Source organism: Petaurus breviceps, unplaced genomic scaffold (genome assembly GCF_028583685.1).
Source record: "Petaurus breviceps papuanus isolate PSGF00001 unplaced genomic scaffold, PetGlider_PUasm1.0 207, whole genome shotgun sequence".
Taxonomy (NCBI): Eukaryota; Metazoa; Chordata; class Mammalia; order Diprotodontia; family Petauridae; genus Petaurus; species Petaurus breviceps.
The window spans coordinates 9927682-9946426 of NW_027185850.1; positions in this window are offsets into that span (position 1 = coordinate 9927682).

Here is an 18745-nt window from a genome sequence, read left to right on the forward strand (position 1 = left end):
AAACATTAGTTGAAACAATTTTAGCAAAGCAGGAAGATATAAAGTAAATCCTCACACATCATCACCATACCTATATATCTCTAACAAAATCCTATAAGAAGAGAAAGTAAAAGCTATCCCACGTAAAATAACTCTAAATTGCATAAAATACCTGGGAGTACACCTGTCAAAACAAATCCAGGAACTATATAAACAAAATTATAAAGAAGTTTTCATACAAGTAAAATCAAATTTAAGTCATTGGAGAAGTATTAATTGTCCATGGATATGTAGGGTTAATATACTAAAAATGACAATTTTGCCTAAACCAATTTATATACTCAATGTCATTCCAATTAAATTACCAAAAATTATTTTACTAAATTAGAAAAAAAAAATTAGCCAAGTTCATTTGGGAGAACAAAACGCCAAGAATATCAAAGAAAATGGTAAAAATGTAAAGCAAGGCAGTTAGGTGGTACCAGGTCTTAAACCATATTATAAGGTTATACTTATCAAAATTATCTGGTACTGGCTAAAAACAGAAAGGTAGACATACGTGGTGGGCCAAGGCATGGAACCATGCCTTCTATGGCAGAGTTGAGAGAATGTGGGGAGCCCTGCCGTCCTACAGCTGGGCTGAGAATTGGGAGTTCTGCTATCCCCTAGCAGGACTGAGAGTGCTGTGTACCCAGAAACTGGGAGTTAAAAGAGAGACAGGGCTCCAAGAGTGGTGGAAAATAGAATCTTCTTTATTGTTCTAAGTGCAAGTCTTTTATAGGATGCTTCCTAATGGCTTTCCCCTGTGGACATTGAGCACTACGGTGTTCTTAGGCCAAGGGCAAAAGTGCAACGCTAATCTGGAGGATCCAACCCTCACACCTGCATGCTTGAACTCTTTTTGGGGGGATTGGGAACTGATCCAGGCCTGGCAGCAAGCCCTTTACCTGAGGGGGCTTATTCAGCCATCAGGGTTAGAGTCTCACTGGCCCATGGTACTCAGCAGACATATAATTTATAGCAGCAAATACATACACATACACCTTGTATTTGACAAGTGTAAAGATACTAAATTTTGGGATAAGAATTCACTATTTGGTAAAACTGAAAATCAGTCTGGCAGAAATTGGGCATAGACTATTATTTAATCTCACACCTGTATCCAGGATTTTTAGAACTCCTTGAGGATGCTCAGGTTGCTTGGTTTGAAAGGAAATGTCCAGAGGCTAAAAACACACATGACAGATCCCAGAGATAATCTGGATGTTTGGGAGCACATGTTTATGTGATTGCCACTCACTACCTTAGAGATCTGGGGTTGGATCTCCTCTGCTGAGACACAGCAGCAGAAGAAGCAGCTCTGATCTCTAAGATGTCCTTTCTGGGACATATCTAACTGACTCAACCACATTACAAAGGCAGAGGAACTCTATAAAGTCAGTATTTTTAGCATTATATTATGCATGCTGCTATTTTAATAAAGAATTATATTTTTAAAGGAAAAAATATAAACTTTACTTTTACATGAATTTTGGTTAGCCATGACAGGGAAAGCCTAGTGTCTAGTCACTTCTCCTATGTCACCATAACTCAAATATTTCCTCTGTCCTTCTGTCTGACAGAGGAGGAGAAGGAAGGAGGAGATTCAAGGAGAATCTTTGCATCCTTTTGCCTCCTGAAATACCTTCTCATTCAATGCAATAAACATTTGTGTGCATTTTGGTTGTTAGGTTGTTTCTGATTCTTTGTGACCCCATTTGAGATTTTCTTGGCAGAGATATTGAAGTGATTCACCATTTCCTTTTCCCATTTTACAGAGGAGGAAACTGAGGCACACAGTGTTAAATGAATTGCCCAGGGTCACACAGCTAGAAAGTGTCTGAGACTCAGATCTTCCTGACTCCAAATCTGGTGTTCTCATGCCAGGCACAGTGCTAAGCACTAAGAATATAATTAATAAAATTAATAAAAAGATCATCCCTGTCCTTAAGGAGCTTACAATCTAATAGGAGTGGCCAGGAATAGGGCGGGGGAGTGGGGATGAGGGAGAACATCACACAAAAGGATGTAGGAGAGCAGGTTGGGAAGAGATCAAAAGGTCCCTGGTCCAGAAGCATCTTGTTCCATGGAGCTGTAACCAGGCAGAGGAGCAGGTACAGAGAAGAGTGAGCTAAAGTCCAGTTTTGGCCTCTAGAAAAGAAGGCATTGGGAGCAGTGTGGAGCTCTGCCTTCTAGCTCTCCATTCAGAGACTAGAGGTTGAAGGAGATGGTCTCAATCAAAGCTTGAGTCACCAGCTTGGTGAGAGTAGCAGTGATGAGCTTAACTGGAGAGGGGTTATCTTCTGCTAAGTTGAAACAAGCACATGGCGGCATTTAAAGATGTTCATTGACTTAGAAGTGAAGAAGGCGTGGCCTGAAGAAGAACGGAACAATGATTACAACAACGAAAATAAAATGATGCCAAAATACAAAAACCTCTGCACAGCAAGGCACAACATTGATGCCAAGTGTTTAAAGTTTAAATTCATTTTCCTCTTCATTGTTACCAATATATAAATACAAAAATGGGAAATGACCATGAACTACAAATGCTGCAGTCTCTGTTAGATGATTTTGTTTGACTATTTTTAGAGAGTACTTTTGTGGGTAGAGGTGGTGCTTATTGGGAAAGGTCTATTGTGTGTAAATAATGTGTATCTTTGGAAAATATATTTTTGAATGTTTGTTGAATTTTGTTGAAGGCATAAAAGTAAAAATAATATATTAAAAAAAAAACCTTTCTACCTCCAAGGAAAGGGTTTTTTGTTTGTTTGTTTGTTTTATATCTATGGCAGGGAAGAATTGAATAGTCAGTTTACTAATTAGGATTCTGTATTTATTTCTATCAAGATTCAGTATTGATTGTTTTAACTAATTTATTCATCTTACTTAAACTTAATAGTACACATTAGTGGGAGATTGGGAGTTACCTTAGAGAGCTGGATTTGGATCCAGCTGTTCCTAATATTTGATAGCCTAGTGACATTGGGCAAGTAGCTTGATTTCTCTCAGCTTCCTCATGTGGAAAATGAAGACAATAATAGTTCACTGGTAGTTGTGAGGAAAGCATATCATAGGTCTAGAGTTGAAAGGGTTCTCTGAGGCTATCTAGTCCAATACTGCCATTTGATGTTTAAAGAAACTGAGGTTTCTGCCTTCTATAGGTTAAGTTGCAGTGACTTACCTAAAGACATACAATTATTAAGAATGAAGGTTTGAATCCAAATCCCAATTCTAAATTCAGTACTCACTCTACTATACCTCCCTTAAATATCTGCTATTATTATTGTAGTTGATAACATATTCCATCCCCCAATTAGTTTCTACTTGAAAATGGGTGAAAGGTTGTTAATTTGCCTATGAATGTGTGATCTGGATGGTTGTTCTTCCTACTCAGTTGGCTCCAAATATAGCAAAAAGTAGACACAGGGACAGTGTTGAACAAGATTTATTCATGCTTCTATTGCTTCAGATGATGACCAAGGGGCAGAAGCATATGCCAAGGAAGGCAGAAGGTGCTAGAATTTTGACTGTTTCTATGGAGATCACTGACCCTAGGGATATCATGGCACTGTCGTCCATTCATATGTGTGTAGTGTACCTCCTGCCTCTCTCTTACCTTCACCAAGTCATTGAGGACTAAGGACAAGAAAGAGGAATGTCCCTCATTACTGAGCCTCTCATAGAATACAAAGTTCAATCCTACCCAGCCTCTCGACTCTCTTCTCCTACTAATATTTCACCCCATCTCTCAATCACATCCTTTGCACCAATGGGACATGAAGCAAAACAGGTCACTGTTTTACCCCCATTAGCAAATGGGCAAATGTTTTTTGTTTGTTTCAAGGAAAGAATTTCACCTTATAAATGACAATATATTTTGATTTCTTTATGTCTTATATTTCATAGCAGGGACCTAGAATCAGTCAATATCCATGGACTGGGTGGAACCTAAAATGAATCCAATTATGTCCCTAGCACCTACCTTGGGCTTACTTCTGGGTCTTGAGAATAAAAAAAAAATTGACATGGCAAGGTATTAAGTTATATTAACATACTTTACAGTAGATAATGAAGGCAACCTGGGGTGAAAAGACTGTGGTATGCTAGATAAAACACCAGATTTAGAGTCTAAGAAAAGGAAATCTCTTCTCTATTTTGCTACTCATAATAAAAACTAAATTTTATTTATTATTTTGTCCTTGCACCTTCAGCCCCTAGGAAAATATCTGGGGTGTACAAAATTAATAGATATTTTTTGAATAAATAAGTCATTTTATGTCTCTCATCTTCGAAATGTGAGGGCTGGGGCAGCCAGGTGGTGCAGTGGATAAAGTGCCAGACCTGAATTCAAATCCGGACTTAGATACTTAATAGCTGTGTGATACTCAGCAAGACACTTAACCATGTTTTGACTTGGTTTTCTCATCTGCAAAATGAGGATAATACGGCATCTACCTCTTATGGTTGTCGTAAGGATCAAATGAGATAATATCCATAAAGCATTTAGGACAGTGCCTGGCATACAGCTAGCTCTTATTAGAGGTGACTCTCAGGTCTTTCTCCTCCTTGAAGTTATCATCTGAACAGGCTACCAGATAAGGAAATTTCTAACTTGTCCTAATGCCAGATCCTTGACCACAACAGATGCAATGTAAAACTGAGTGGCTTTCAAAGGGGAGAAATAGGAATTCTAAGACAAGATGGGGCAAAAGAGAGAAAAGCCATTGGCTCCTTTGTGATCGAGCCAGCAAACCTTGGATCAGATTCAGAAGAGGTGTTTGATCTTCCTCCGAAAACTAGGAGAACAAAGTCCCAGCTAACTTCGTGAGTCTTCACTCTGCCTTATCAGTTTCCTGGTGACAACTCCCCTCAGGAGACATTATTCCTGTTACACAATAAATTAATTTATGTCTCACACCAGTTAGTCCCTGTTGGTGCCTTGTATGGCATCCGCTAACTCTAGTTCATTTTCCTCTCCCTGGTTGATGATGCAACAGCTGAGTATGTGTGTTACAGTGACTTGTTGCCTTCACCACTGGACACAATTTGGCATGAAATGAGTCTGGCTTATTCTTCCATTAGTGACAGAGCATGAATACTTTAGAGACTGACTGTAGGAGAGATATAGAATGATATCTCTGAATTCATGGATTCTTATAGCTAGCAGTGAGAAATAGCTGTGAAAAAAACTATCATTCTTATCACCTGTTTCTGAAATTATCCAAGTTCATATCAATAACCCATTGTCTTGCTTACTCAAATTATCCCCAATAAAATCATGCAAACACTGAAATTTAACTCCTCTGGGAAATATAGACCAAAATAATAATAATAGTAATAATCAACTTAGATAATCCTTAAAGCTCCTCTCTCCTATTTACATTTTAAAAAAAATCAATTTTCTAATTCTGTAGCCAAAGCATTTGTGATGTTTGGTTTAATGCAAATACAGTTTGCATACCAGTCTAACCCAGCATGTACTACCCAAGAATAAATCATGCCTAACAGACCTCATTTCCTTTATTTTTCGACAAGTTATTAGACTGATTATTGATGAAACTGAATTTTTTTTAAATAAAAATGAAATTGACTAAATGTCTTAACAGGCATTTAAAAAATGACTGGTTGTTGAGATTTGAAATCAGCTATCTGTATGCAGTCAAGTTATTTACTTTTCTAGCAAAGATCAAAATTAACCCCAAATTAGAAGGAAGACTAATGATAAGAAGAATATGCATTATACAATTAGAAAAGCTCAAAGTTGACCTATTTAGGCAATTTACCAATACTTAAAAAATGAGAAGGGACAAAGGAAACAACCTCAACAAAGGAAACCACCAGTTTCTACAGAACTTAAACTGGCAAATATTTGCCACAATGAAGAGGTCAAAAGAGCCCAGAAACTACCTTAACCCAAAAATGTTTAATCTGCTTGCAAAGTGTAGAATCACAGCAGCCAAGCAAAGCAGTACATGGAGGCTACATTCAATTGCAAAACCTTGGAAAGGAAAGTGATAGAAGATAATGTACAGTTTTTCCTCATAGATCAGTAGAAAGAAGGAAAGGGAAACACAAGTGTAAGTAAGGTGGATTTTGGTGTATGTGAGAGGTGGATTTTTGTTATTCTTTCTTAGAGTTTAGTTTCCCAGGATCCATGGCCATAACAATCTCTATTTCCCAGGTTCATGACTTGTAAACATCTCTACCATGCTTGAGCAGCATTACATAATGCTAAGTAATATAAACATCTGTGCTAAAGTTGTAAATATCCACTGCATCTCCACAGTGGATATACCAGTAAGGTAATATAAACTTGTGAGGCTATTGCTGGCAATATGCCTTCTTTGTTGCCCTATAAAACAAGTGGGCACGGTCAGTGAGTGGGGTTGAATGAACAAGCTGGAATGCTGTGTGTGCCTTGATCAACCCCCAACACGGCTTGGGGGGAATCTGTATTTGATTCTACTGGCCATCATTGAGGCCTGAGGGGATTTAGGGGAATTCACAAGCTGTGCCTTTCTTGACTGACCCCATCGAGACATAGGATTAGTTTTCCCCACTTCTTGCCAGCTCCTGCAAGAGAGCTGATTAGGGAATTCTGTAGGAGTTGGTTCTCCCATTACCAGCAAACCCTCTTGTGAGAAGACTAAACTAGAATAAAGTAAGATTATTAACCCCTCCAAAGTTGTCTTCCTCTCTGATCAAGAGTGAACCTGTACTAGAAGTCCTCCCATGGCTATTGTTACCTGTCTTACAATAAATTAGTAAAAAGCTCTTTTTCATGGAGAGAACACTAAATGGTCTAAGAACCAATTAAACCATATCAAAAAGTAAAAAGACAGAAAATGGGAGATTTGTAAGCATTTTTATTGGAAACCATTTTCTTCATCAATGATATAGTGAAACCAGCACATTTGGATTTTAAAGTTCAATCCCCAATGCAATACATGCCAACGTACCTAAAAAGTGTCCACTAGTTTTGGTTTGAAGGTATCCACTGAGGCACAACCTGCCAGTCCTCACAGCAACCTGCTTTTGGACAGCTCTAAGTGCTACAAAAGGTTTTCCTTACATCATGTCTGAATGTATGTCTTTGACACCTGCACCCTTTGCCTTTACTTCTGCCTACTGAAGGCAGGCAGACCAATAACACTTGCATTGCCTGCTTCATGGGACTGTCATAAAGACCACATCAGCAAATCCAAAGCCTTATATATTCATAAACTGGTATCACTATGCTTGCCATAAACTCTTATGTCAGCCAACTCTAGTCATGTTCTTAATCAAATGTTGTGGTCAATCCTAGACTACACAATTTAGAAGGAGGAGCAAACAGAATTGAGAAAGTCACCAAATGAATTATTAAGCTGGAAAATGTGGTTTATAAGAAAGGATTGAGGAAGCTGGGAGCTGAGGCCAAGGAGAATCCATAACCTTTACGCACATGAAAGGTTATTTCACAGAGGGCAATGACCAGCTGATTTCATCTCTACTAAGCAATGAATAAACAAAAATCAGAAAATATGCATCAGCCTAAGAGATTTAGTTTAACACTATCATCATGGCTATTAATATTACTAATACCATATCCATTATTATTATAACAAATAATAACATTTACCTTAACACTTGAAAGATTTGTAATGTCATTAATAGGGGCAATCTTTCCATTGAAGCAGATTATAAGTACTCCATGCCTTAAAAAATGAAAAAAAAATCACAGACTTAGAGATAAAAGGAAACTAAAATCATTTAGCCCAGCTCCATCATTTTTCAAGGAAAGAAACTGATGGTAAGATTTTAGGGAAATGACTTGTCCAAGATCACACAGCAGGTGTTGGAAATGAGATTTAAATTCTTTGCTTCCTAAATGTGAAGCCAACACTCTCTCCGCTATCTCACATTGCCTCTCTAATTCAACCCTCTGGGATGAAGCAGAGTAAGTCTATGCTGTCTTCTCTATGGAAAACTCCCAGTGCTGAAGCCATTTCCATGTCTTCATTGAGACTTCTCTCCAGCAGGTTAAATAAACATTCTCAATTCAATCCACCTGTAATGGGAATGTAAATTTTTAAGATCTTCCCTTCTCCTAGGGTGAAGTACTCCTGGAGCCTGTGGTGGGAGGTTTGTTTTTCAGGAGATACTTTGTGATTGGGCAGTGGGTCAAGGAGGTTGTTACATTCTCTGAGCCAGGAGAAGGCTATATAAGCCCTGAGGGAAGGCTTTGCTTTGGGGCTCACTTTGAGAAGTGTTTTGTGATTTGACCAGATGAGATTCTGGGCAGCCATTGAGAGTCCCCTGGCTTTGAAAAACCCAGATGTTGATGCTTCCCTCTCTGGTAACTGTGATTTGGTATGGATGTAATTGTTAGACAGTTTGGAAGCCTGTTTGCTTGATATGTTTTTCTGTTTTCTTGTAACTCCTGTCTGTATACTCTGAAGTAGGGGTGATGACTTTCCCCTGAACTAGGTAAATGATATATGTTTGATTGAAATAAGCTTGTTAACCCATTTTGAGTTGCTTTCCTTTAGCAAAGCAGATCTAAGAACCTGTGTTGGCAGCCACCCTGGGGATGCTGGGGTGCTTGCTGCTACACTACCTTGGTTGTTCCTAACGACCCTGCTTCAGGTCTTCAGTGCCTCTTGACTAAACTACTACAGTAACCTCCTAATCGACCTCCATTCCTCTAGTGTCCTCCTTCTCTTCAATCCACACTCCATAAACTGACAAATTGATATTCCTAAAGCATAAGACCAACCATGTCACTCTCTTGATCAATACGTCTTAGTGACCCCCTTTTGCTTCAAAGGTCAAATGCAAACTCCTTTTTTGGTATTTAAAGATCCTCACAATCTGAGTCCAAGTTGTTTTTCCATCTAACTCTGGTAGGATATGACATATTCTAAACTGATTTATGTACTATTCCCCACACACAACATTCCCTCTCTGGTTTCCATCCTTCATACAGGCTGCCCTCCATTAATAGAATGCATTCGTTCCCAATTTTTACCCTGTAAAATTCTTCAATTTACTTCAAATAAATTCAAGTACCACCACTTAACAGATACCTAACCTCATCTCCCTATGTATTATTATCTTTACCTCAACCAAATTATTCTTTCATACTTTGTACATAATTTATATATACTCCTTTGTGTGTATATGGTTTTCTCCTAGAAATATATGTTGTTGTTGTTGTTTTTTGCCTTTGTGTAGAATCCGCTCTTCGTTCTTCCCCTAACTTGCATACACACACACCTTCAAGTCAAATCCCAGGGGAATGGGAGTGATGCTGACTAAAGACTCCTTGTGGTTCTACAATCATAACTTGTTTTTCATAAGCCCCCAATGCGTGTGTTCATCATTAACTCAGTAGGCAATATTTAGCTCTCAGCAAAACATTTGCTAATATGGCATAGTAAAAACAGTAGGTATAAAATATCCCCCCCATAAACCTGAGGCATACTCTCACAAATGCACATTCATCATGAGAAGCGGGCTCAAACTTACAGGGCAATGTTGAGGCCCATACACTGGCCACACCTGGGACAAAAGTAACTCAGCTTTGGGTTCTGCCGAGCTTAGAAGTCCTTTCTTTCTATAGAATCTAACTGCTGCTCTCCTTGGGAGCAGTAATGATGTGGGGTGGAACTTTTTAGCCAGGTTACCAGGTTTGTTCCTTTCCCTAGTTCAGCTCCTTCTCTGCTGTCAAGGTCTGAAATCCTTAAAGCTGCTTCCTTTCTCAGGTGACTGACTAGCTCTCTATATCCATGTGTCTCTGCTTCTTGATGGAAGTAGTGTTTCCTATGGATGTATATCAATCTCTTTAGAAAATATTTCCTTCATTTTTATTCTTATGAGGATTGCTTCTCACTGTTTCTTCAGAATTCTATACGCAAAAGTTTTTTATTCCCCTTAACCCAACTTCCTCTCTAGAATTTTAGGTTACAGGATCTCATCTCTCCTTTTTCTGAATCTTTCAAAATGTATTCTCCCAAAACTGGAGGTGTATCTCAGATTTTGTCTGGTTGTTCTATCCTTCACTGTATCAAATTCTAAGGTGGAATTGTTATTCCCCTTCACAGTTCCCATCACATCCAATCCTAACACCCTTTTATTTGTGAGAATAAGATCTAATATAGACATTCCTCTGATTGGTTCCTCTTCTTTTTGACAGATACAAGCATAATTGATTATTACCCACTCTAGTTGAGGGTAAGTGAAAGCTCTGGTAGAAATTCAGATAATTAAATTCAATGATAAGTTAATATGCCTCTGGGTAAGACTTTTGGTGCTTCCTGAACTTACCAAATTCCTCCTTCTGTCCAGGTGGTCAACAGAATATTTAGTCAGTCAGTCAACAAACATTTATTTAACACCTACAATGTGCCAGGCACTGTTCCAAGCACTGGTGGGAGACACAAATACAAACAAAAAGAAAGTTCCTGCCCCTAAGGAGCTCACAACTCACAATGGAATGGGGACAACGTGCAAACAGCTATGAAAAAGCAGAACATATTCCAAAGATAATGGCAGTTTGTTTCTGCCTCCACTGATCTTTACCCAAATGTTCTCCACAACATTTCTCTCCTTTGGTTTTCTTGAATTTCCTAATAATATCATATTAATCACATAGAGCTACTCTTCCCCACCTACACTGACTTATCCTGCTCCTTTTGAATAAAGCCTACCCTTCTTAATCTCTATTCTTATCATTGGTTTTATTCCACCAAGTGTTAGTAAGACTATTTTATGGAGAACTCACACAAGGCAAACTTTCACATGGTGGTCAGAAGAAGCAATACAAAGACACTCTCAAGGTCTCTCTTAAGAACTTTGTAATTGATTGTGCCAGGAGAGACGATGGCACAGGACCAGCCAGTATGTTGTGTCCTCATCAGAGAAGGTGCTGTGCTATATGAGATAAGCAGAATTGAAGTAGCTCAAAAGAAACACAAACTGTGCAAATTTAGAGAATCCACTACACATATTCACATGGAATATTTGTGCCTGACCCATGGTAAACTCTTCCAACTGTGTATTGGTCTGATCAACCACAGTCGGATGCACTGTAACTGGACTCTACTATAGTGATATCATTTTGGTCCTCTTTGAGAACAAAGGACAACAATCACCATTTATTTTGGTGTTAGAAACCCTCTGTGGTTCAGTGGATACAGCACTCAGCCTCTAGATAGGAAGACTTGAGTTCAAATTCCACCTCAGACTTTGTGTGACCTTGGGCACATCACTAAAAAAAAAATCTATTTGCCTCAGTTTCTTAAAATGTTAAATGGGGAAGATAATAGAGTCATATCTGTTACCTTTTACTTCACAAATCCACCAGTGTTATTGTGAGGATCAAGTAAAATGTTTGTAAAACACTTCACATAGTGACATAGTGGATAGTATACAAATGCTTGCTAATTATGGTGATGATGATGTCCAGTACGCCTTGCCTGGTATCTCTATTTCATGGTAAACTGTGTACATGTTTTAAGGTGTCAATGGGACATCCAGGCATATATAACAGGTGAGAAGTTGGAGGCATAGGAGTGTAGTTCAGGGAGAGATTCAGACTGGCTATATGTAGACTTATGGGGCCACTAGGTGGCGCCATAGTGCACAAAGTGCCAGGCCCAGAGTCAGGAAGACTCATCTTCCTAAGCTGATTCTGGCCTCAGATAGTTACTAACCATGGGACCCTGGGCAAGTCATTTCACCCTGTTTGTCTCTGTTTTCTTATCTCTAAAACGAGCTGGGGAAAGCAAACCACTCCAGAATCTGCCAAGAAAACCCCAAAATGGGGTCATGAAGAGTCAAATGCAACTGAAATGACTGAACAATAATATCGACTGAGAATTTCCCTGAATAGAGCCAATAACTGAGCCTATGGCAATGATGGAAACCGCCAAAAGAGATGATGTATATGGCGGAAAAAATAAATCCCATGATGGCAGGTTCTGAAACAAACCACGCATAGAAGAGAGAGGACACAGGAAGGTCCAGGAAAAGAAAATGAGAAGGAAAAACCAAGCAGAGAAAAGGAAAAGCAAATGAGAACAGAATAGGGAAACAGAGAGGAGAAAGTGGTAAGTAGGGAAGAAAAGTCAGCGTTAGCAATAACTGGAGAGAGGCTTAGGGTCACAAGGACTGAGAAAAGATCCAGTTGATTTAAAAGTCAGATAGTTTGTGTAAAGGCTATTTTGAGTGATGAAGACGATATAAAACAAAATCTATCAATGAAATGTAAATTTAAGATATCTCATTGGCAAGTTTTAGAAGAGCAATTGAAGTTGAGTTTTAGGACAGAGAGTCAGATTTCTTTTTTAATTATTTACTTATAACATTCACTCTTTAAATTTTTGAGTCCCAAATTCCTCTCTTTGGCCCCTTCCTCACCCACTGAGAGTCAAGCAATAGTATATCAGTTATACTTGTAAAGTTCTACAAAATACATCTCCATATTAGATGTCTCTCAAAAAAAGAAATAAAATAATATTTAAAAACATGCTGCCTTCACAGTTCGTCAGTTCGACCTCTGAAGGTGCGTAGTGTGTTTCATCCTGAGTTCTTTGACATTGTCTTGGATCGCTGTGTTGATTAGTGTAGCAAGGCCTTTCAGAAGTGACCGCTGTTACAATAGTGCAGTTACTGTCTATAGTGTTGTCCTGGTTCTGCTCCCTTCACTTTCCATCAGTTCATATAAACCTTTTCATGTCTTTCTAAAACTATTTCTTATACACCAATAGTATTCCATCCCAATCATATTCCACAACTTGTTCAGCTGTTTCCCCATTGATGGGAATGCCTTCAATTTCCAATTCTCTGCCACCACAAAAAGAGCCGCCATAAATACTTTTGTACATATAGGTCCCTTTTGCTTTCTTTGATCTCTTTCGGATACATACCTGGTAGTGACATTGCTGAGTCAAGGATATACAGGATTTTATAGTCCTTTGGGCATAGTTCTAAATTGTTCTCCAGAATTATTGGACTATTTTCAACTCTACCAATAGGGTATTAGAGTGCCTATTTTTTTTTGCATCCTCTGCAAGATTTATCATTTTCCTCTTCTGAGATGTTAGTCTGTCTGATAGGTGAGGAGGTGAGGTTGATTCAATTTGCAGTTCTCTAATCAATATTTAGAGAGCCAAATTTCAATGGTTTGAAGAATGAATAAGTGTTGATAATGGTAGAGACAGTGAGAGTTGACTGTTGTTTCTAGGATCTAAAAAGTGAATGGAAGGAAAGATATCAGATGATGGTTGTAGTCAATGGAAAACAGATCAAGAGATTTTTATAAACATAAAAGATACAAATATGGGAAAAAGGAAAGGACACAGAAAATAAAGAGAAACTGAAGATAAGAGAGGGAATGTTCAATGAGATGTGTTTCTCAAGAAGATGGGAGAGGATTGAATCAAATCCATGAATTGAGGGGCTAATCTTCACATGAAGGATCATTTCATCTGTGTAATATCTGGTAAATCAGAGGAAAGAGCAAATCTATATTCAGAGAGGCCAGGTTCAAACAACACCCCTGCTATTTTCAACCCCAAGGCATGGCTAGATAGGAATTGTTCTGAAAAGCTTCTAGGAGATTTAATGGATGAACTGCAAGCTTAATATTGATGATCAGTGTAATATGGCAGTCAAAAATCCAATACAATCTTAGGTTACTTGGAAGAATACAGCTTCCAGGATTAAAGAACGGATAGTGCTATTTTATTCTGCCTCTGTCTGACTTCATCTCATGCATTGTGTTCAGTTTTGGCATCATGTTTTTATAAGTATAATTTTAAGCTGGTGATGGTGAATATCATGTGAAGCCTGGGCACATTTATTCTGGAGAAAATAAACCTGAGGAGGAGGGGGGATATTTGTGTTCAAGTGTTTGATGAGTTATCAGGTGAAAGGAGGATTTCACTGGTACTGCTTGGCCCCAGAGGGCAGAATCAGGAACAATCAGGGAAAGTTACAAAGAAGATGATTTAGGCTTGATAGCACGAAAGACTCCCTGATGATTAAAGTTGGCCAAAGGCAGAGTGTCTGCCCTTGATAGGTGAGAGATCCCCCTTCTTTGTTATTGCTGCTGCTGCTGCTACTGTTGTTGGTGTTGTTCAGTCCCCATTTGGGGTTTTCTTGGCAAAGATATCCTTCTCTAGTTCATGTATGCATGTATATATTAATACAGATAGAATGTGCATATGTACTCTATGCATGCATGTGTGGGCATGCGCATGTATCATATGTGCTTGTGTGGCAACCTGTTTGCACATGCATATGCATTGTATGTGCACATGTCTGTGTTTCTATGTGTTCTATATTATGTATATATGTACATGCACATGCATACACAGACCCATTCAGATACATGCATGACTATATTGCCGTGTATTGTAATGTGTATTGAATATACACTACTGTGTATGTCTGTATAGCATTTTGTACTGTATGCACACATATATATTCACATATATGTTCATATATTTTACATACATACAGAGTAAAATAAGGCACAATTAAGTACAGTAACCCAAAATCTCTTTCCTTACCCCATGCTACAGGAGATGAGGGAAGGGAGAGCAGTAACCTTGTACATAGAGTTCTTTCCTTAGGTGAGTGCAACTAAAACTCAAAGGTTGTGAGTCGCCTAACAACCCCCACCTTGGCTTAGGAGAAGGATCTATGGGGGGAGGAGAGGAGAGCCAGTTCCAGCCCTTGAACTCAGAGCCCTTGGGATCCTTGGGGGCTGCAGATTATCCCAGGAGGTGGGCTGTCAGGCAGGAGAGGGGGCTGCTCACAGAAAAGCCACAGAGAGTGGAAGAAAGATGGACAAGTGAGCGGTGAGTAGGGCTTTCAATGAACAGACCCACCCTCTGGGGAGATGCCTCTCACAACAAAATGGGACCTCGGCTGCAAATGCATTACTGAGTCCCAGGCTGCCCCACGGCCTGGAGGAAAAGTGCCACCAGGTGGCAGCAGAGGATAGAACAACCCTGAGGCTCAGCCTGCAGAAGCTAGGTTAGAGGAGAACTCGACTGGCCCATCAAACTCTCTTTACCAATACTGGGACACGTCCTGGTTGGTGTAGGATGCTTTCACGTCCTCAGTGGGTGCCTAGAGGAGGCACCAGATAGGTTCTGCTTGGCCCCAGAAGGCAGAACTAAGAATGATTTGTGCAAATTATAGAAAAGCTCGTTTAGCCTGGAGCAACTTTCTATCGATTACTCCTATCTAGGAGTGTGCTCCTAAATGTTTAACAACCAGCTCTCCAAAAAAAAAAAAAAAAAAAAACCGACTGCATTCCACACTTTTTATTTTAATCTGCCTGCATCATTAGCATTTTCTCCTTAACTTTCTTAAGTATAGACAATCAATAAGACAATAAATAAATCCTGATTTGGGGCATTAGCAGATTTCCTAGAAATAAATGTTTCTACTGAAAATTTCCCACTAGGCTCTCTCAATCTGGTTCTATGCAGAGGTGAGGGGAGAGTAAAGGGGCAATGGGGACTGGCCTGACAGTGGCAATATTCAGTTATATCCAAAGAGGACGTCTTGTTCAGGGATAGGTCCCTCATGGCTGTGGCGTCAGGAGATTCTGAAATTTGGAGATTCTAGGATTTTAGCTAGCATTCTGAGATTCAGGGCTCTTGGCAAAGCTTGTGCACCTTTCAGACTTTGGCAAATTTGCAGGTTGTAAGGAGGAGGTAATAGAGACAATGAGAAATAAGGGTATCTTACATGCTGACTGTATTTGATCCTTGTAAAGGGTGAGCCCTTCTGAGATTTCATTGGGTTGTTCTGAGAGTTCTCCCAACTGAATCCTTGAGAGCCTAAGAATCTCACCTACCATTAGGTTCCCAATAATGTTATTTCAGCTATGTCTGACTCTTCATAACCCAATTTCAGGATAGGGAGGGGGGTATCTTGGCAAAGATACTGGAGTGTCTTGTCATTTCCTTTCCCAAATCACTTAACAGATGAGGACCTGAGGCAAAGAGGGTTAAGTGACTTGCCCAGGGTCACACAGTTAGTAAGTGTCTGAGGCCAGATCTGAACTAAGAAAGATGAGTCTTCCTGACTCCAGATCCAGCTTTCTATGCACTGTGCTAGTTGTCTGCCCTTCAGGTCCCTAACACTAGGGGTCAAATAGAGTAAGGAGCCAAAGTGAAAGGGAAAAAAAAATATTAGCACACTAAAGATATTGCTTGGGCTAGTATCAGCTTTAACTTCTTGGACATGGGTGAAAGTTCATAGCTTTTAAGGCTCACTTAGAATTCACAACCAATTAGCAGCACACTCCATGGGAAAAGGAAGAAAGAAAATGAGTGAAATTCTGAAAGCCTCAGAGACACAGAGGTTGATGAATATAAGGTTTATTTCAGTGGGAAAAGTGCATTTCTCTGTGGTTAGTAACCTCTAAGATGGTGGATTTCTCCTTAAAGATAGAATCAGTCTTGTTTGTCCCATTGTTGCCAATAAGGAGGGAAATAAAATATGGCTTGAGGGTCTCTCCTGACACAAGCCCTCAGCTCTGTTTCTTTGGCTTTGAAGATGTCTGTATCTAGGGAAAAAAGGTTTTCCCCAAACTCAATATTTGTCACATTTGTCCTCTTCTCCACAAGATCAGTATGTACCATGTAAAAGGTATGAAACCAAGCAGGGAACCCTGAACGCCAGGGTTCTTTGGTGATCATGACACAAATGGCCTTTTCCTATTTTTCACCTAGTTTGCAAGGAGGAAGATTTGGGATAGTCCTAACCCCTAGTTGGGGCGGCTAGGTGGTACTGCAATGGATAGGACATTGGGCCTGGATTGAGGAAAACTCATTTCCTTGAGTTCAAATCTGACCTCAGACACTTACTACCTGTGTGACCCCAGGTAAGTCACTTAACCTTGTTTCCCTCCGTTTCCTCATCTGTAAACCAAAATGGAAAAGAAAATGGCAAACCATTCCAGTATCTTTGCCAGGAAGATCCCAAATGGGGTCACAAAGAGTTGGAAATGACTGAAACTACTCAATAACAGCTACCAAAGAGGAGTAATACCTTGGAATTCAGAGATAGTGAAATTTTTGGATTCTGGGATTTTTTTCCCATGTGGGAGAATGAAATGAATCACAACTCAACTATTATATTTACCTAGTGAGATTTACTCCTTGTATTCACAGCCACTATTCACTCCATTGTAACTTCCCATCTATTACTAACAATAATTGTATTTGTGTACATTCCCAAATATAATTTAATTTGACCTTTACATCAAACCTAGGAGGTATGTAGGCCAGTAATCAGGAATAGTAAAAGATTATAAAGAAAAATGAAAAGAAATATAAAAAAGGAATGTTAAATAGTAAAAATAAAATTAAAATACTCTAAATTTTTCAAATTACTTATACGTATTGTCACAAACATGCTGTGAGGTACCCACTATAGACATCATGACCCCCATTTTATAGGTAATGAAACTGAAGATCAGACATGCCTTGCTTAAAGTCACATACTGTGAAGGGCCAGATAAACGATTTGAATTTGGGTTTCCTTCACTAAAATCAAGTACTCTATATGCTACAGCACCTGTTTTTCTTGCCTCCTAGCACATAGTAGGATCAGGACAGGATTGGGAGTCAAAAGAATTGAGTTCAAACATACAACTCTGAAATTTAATAAGCAGCTTTATGACCCTGACAAAATTGCTTCAACTTTCTGATCCCTTCTTCTGTCTTTTGTGGGGCTAAAAATTCTAGCTATTTCCCAGGGTTCTTGCGAGGAAAGCATATTAGAGATAGGGAGGATGCCTATGATTCTTACTTCACTAATTACAAAATAGAGGAGGAAGACGGGCTGCATTTCCTAGCCAAGGCCTCACAGCTTGTTACAGTTAGATGCCCCCGACACAATCAGGACTGAAACCCACCTCATCAGATGCCAAGGTCAAAGCTCTTTTTATAAACTTGTAGTGTTTAGTGGAGACCTAGTGGGAACAACCATCTCTGCCATCCCCCAGACCTCGCTACAAGGCACAAAATGCAGTAGGGCATAATGGACAAACCTGGACAAAAGGCTCATTGGGGAAGGTCTCCATATATTCTTCTTTTATTTTTGGAAGGGGGAAAGGCAAAGCAATTTGGGATTGTGACTTGCCCAAGGTCACACAGCTCATGAGTGTCAAGTGTCTGAGGCTGGACTTGAACTCAGGTCCTCCTGATTCCAGAGCTTGTGCTCAATTCACTCTGTGTATTTTTGTCTTCTTTTTCCTTTTCCTTCTTTCTTTCTTTCCTTTTTTTTATTTTTATTTTTTTGCTTTTTTGGAGAGGGGAGGTCAGGGCAATTGGGGTTAAGTGGCTTGCCCAAGGTCACATGGCTAGTACGTGTTAAGTGTCTGAGGCTGGATTTAGCTCAGGTCCTTCTGACTACAAGGCCAGTTCTCTATTCACTTTGACACCTAGCTGCCCCAATTCCATGTATTCTTTTATTTATTTAATTTTTAGTTTTCAACATTCATCTCCACAAGATTTTGAGTTACACATTCTCTCCCCATCGCTCCCCTAGTCACACCCCAATATAACGAACATACTGAATACACCTTCTCCAGTCTGCTCCCTCTTATATCCACCCCAAACCCTCCCCACACACTTTCTAGTAGGGCAAGATGGATTTCTACACCCCAGTGCCTGTATATCTTATATCCCAGTTGCATGTGAAAAAAAATAAC